Below are 3,391 nucleotides of genomic sequence, written 5' to 3' on the forward strand. Positions count from 1 at the left end.
ACTGAGTACCGCTGCTGTCCCAGTCAAGAAGTCCTCCTGAGGCCAGCAAGTGGCTTGAATTCCACCTACCTGCCACTTCCTCTTCAAGAGGGACATCGACCCCAGATGGTCTTGGAGGTAGGAGAGGCCCCTCTCCACTGATTAGGTGGCGACATGGTGGTCCCAGTCTCCTTTTGAAAGAACTTCATGATCACCCAAGGGTTCCATGAATGACAGTCACTTGGATGCAGGTATCATCTGCTTGGCCTCACTTTCACCTCAGCCCTGCACCTATGACCCCCCCACCCCAACCTGAGGAAATGACCAATATGTTTTATAAATATACTCAAGAGCATTTATGGATTCTCTCTCTGTGTGTTTTGTTTTCTTAAAACAAACAAACAAACAAACATGTCTATAGACATAGGAACTGAACAAGGACTGGCCTGCACTCCAGGAAGCTTATACATCAGGCTATTCACTAGGGGCCTGGAAGCCCAGTGAAGGCCACTGGGGAGTCCTGTGCCTCTATTTCCTAGAGAGAATATTTCCCCATAAGTGACAGTCACTACACAGAAGCTAAGGAGAGCCTGGATAATGTTCAGAGTCAGAAGCATCCTAGGAGGGGACAATGAGGGAAAGAATGAATGAGTGAGTGAATTAGTGAATGAGTAAGTGACAGAATGAGTGGGAAAATGAGTGAATAAATAGGGAAGCGAGTGGCTGAGTGGGCATGTGAGTGAATTAGTGAATGAATGAATGAGTGGGTGAATTAGTGAATGAATGAACAGATGAATGAGTGTGTGAGCCAGTGGATGGATGGATGGATGAATGAATGAATGAATGAATGAATGAATGAATGAGTGGATACATGTGCGAGTAGAAGAAGGCATGGGTGGCCAAGTGGTTGATTAAATGAGTGGGTGAATGGCTAAGTTTATCAATGCATGAATGGATGAGAGGGACCTAGTGGTGACCCGGCTGAGCCAAGCAAGTTTGGATCTCCCACAGAACAGAGAGGCCTGAAGTGGAGGCTTGGTAGCCCATGGGCAGGACAGGATCATGCCCATTCCATCCTCCAATGCTCAGCGGCTCCAGACCTCATCAAGAGCAGATGCATGGAGGGCAGCAGGGTGAATATTCCTAGAGCAGACATTAGCAGCAGAGGCTGAAATGTCAGCCTTTCGGACTTAGACATTTGCTAGGAAGCTGGAGCTATAACTTGACAGGACAGGAGAGAAACAGTTAGACCTTGTTGGACCCCTGGGGGCATCCTGGGGCTCGGGGTGGGGGGGGGACTTCAGACCTGTGGTCACTGGACACGCGTGGAGTGGGTAGAGTGCGGTGTGGTCAGATGAGGGGAGAGACACAGTTCTCACGTAAGTCTCTATCTCACCCAGCAAGGCAGCACGTTGGTAGCAAGCATGGTGCACACAGGAGCCCGGACTCATGTGTCCAAGCTCAGCCTCCAGGGATTCGGTATCCAGTGCTTCTGTGTCAGGCTGCCTCAGATATAAGAACCAGGCTCAGCTGGGTCTAGTCTGGGACACCAGGAGCCTGCAACCCTTCACGGACAATTGGCAAACCAGCTTTCTGGTGTTCAGTTGTGTTCCTCAAAGCCACCATAAGGTGGAGGAGCAAGCCCAGCTCTGCACCTCTGTAGTGTTCTGGGCTCTTATCCTTGGGTAGATTGTCCCTTGAGGACAGCATGAAGCAGGGCTGAAACCATAGAGGGGACAGGAGTGTCCCAGAGTCTAAGGGAATATGTAAGAACAGCCCTCCAGTTCTGCCCAGGCATGCCCACTGGACAGGCAAGCTCTGGGCTCAGCTGGAGAACTACAGTCCTTCTACCTGTCTGCCAGCCCTGCCAGTCAAGGCCTGGTCTGATTGCCAAGATACCTTCAGGTCCATCCTGCCTGAATGTAGTCTCCAAGTTTAGGAAACCAGAGACATCTCTAGTCCCTATCAGGCCCCAATTCACAAAGGGTTTTGGCCCAGTGGCAGGCCTCACAATCTGCCTGGTATTGGGTTTCAGGCAGACAAGTCCTATCGGCATAATATTAAGGGTTCCAGACACTCCCCCTAGCCCTACAGCTGCCCCGCTTGCTGGAGCTGTTTACTGCCAATGACCAGTGTTGAGAGGGACACTTCCTGGTTGAGACACTGTGACCATTCGTGCAGGCAAGAAGCATATCCTGTGACCCCTGAGGCTGGCTGCCTCTGCCGGTCCTACTCTGCTGCCCGCTTACCCCACTGACCAGTGGCTGCCAGTCCCTAATCAGGGTCATTGCCCCTGGAGAGGATCAGGTATCCCAGAAAGCCGCCTCTTCCTCTCAGTGGGGTGGTGCAGTGGTCACTAATCCCCTGGAGTACCCAGAGACTTGGGTCCTCCCTCCTCGTCACTTCTGCCTAGAACCATGGCAGGTGTGCTGGCAGGAAGCAACCGGATCTCATGCTCCAGGGTGGGGACGGTTACCTTCCTTACCTGCACACCCTCCCCACTGCAGGGTCAGCCAGATTGTGCAATGCATTGTTTCTGGAAAGAGCCAAAGAGCTGGACAGGAGCCTACACACATCTTGGTGGTAGTCTCCACCCTGACCACAGGGGTAGCCTCTTGACCCCACACCTGGACTTTCCATGGAAGGGGGCAAGAAAACCTTTTATTGATGAGACAACTGAACAAGCCCCCCCCGCCCCCACTGCTCTGGTGGGAAGAGGTCTTAAGAAGGACTAACTTTAAGAGCTTTCTTTGTAGGAGGCACAGGGTGGAGTTCCACCCTCCACGTTTTAGGTGCTTCCAAAGTAGGGAGCAGGATGGACAGAAGGCCAGGTAGGCTCCTCCTGCCCCCTCCCCTAGCACCCAGGTAGCACCTTGCTCTCACCCACAGTGGGGCATCTGCTTGGTCTGAGGCCAGAGCACAGGTGCAGTTCCCTGTAACTGTCCTGGGAAGGCAAGGGGGGGGGAACCCTTGTCCAGGGGTCTCTATGGGTAAGAGGGAGCAGCCCAAAGCTGGGAGGGAAGTGTGGTCCATCGAGGGTCAGGAGTGAGAGACCTCTTCAAGTCCCATGGCCTAACTCTAGTTGACCTGTGGTCTTCCAAAGGTTAAGACAGGTTGGTACAGAGACTCCCCCACCCTGGGGTCCATCCCATAATCAGCCACCAAACGCAGACACTATTGCATATGCCAGCAAGATCTTGCTGAAGGGACACTGATATAGCTATCTCTGTGAGGCTATGTCAATGCCTGGCAAATATAGAAGTGGATGCCCACAGTCATCTATTGGATGGAACACAGAGACCCCAATGGAGGAGCTAGAGAAATTACCCAAGGAACCGAAGGGGTCTGCAACCTTATAGGTGGAACAACAATATGAACTAACCAGTACCCCCTGAGCTCGTGTCTCTAGCTG

Source organism: Mus pahari, chromosome 1 (assembly GCF_900095145.1).
Source record: "Mus pahari chromosome 1, PAHARI_EIJ_v1.1, whole genome shotgun sequence".
NCBI classification, from domain to species: Eukaryota; Metazoa; Chordata; class Mammalia; order Rodentia; family Muridae; genus Mus; species Mus pahari.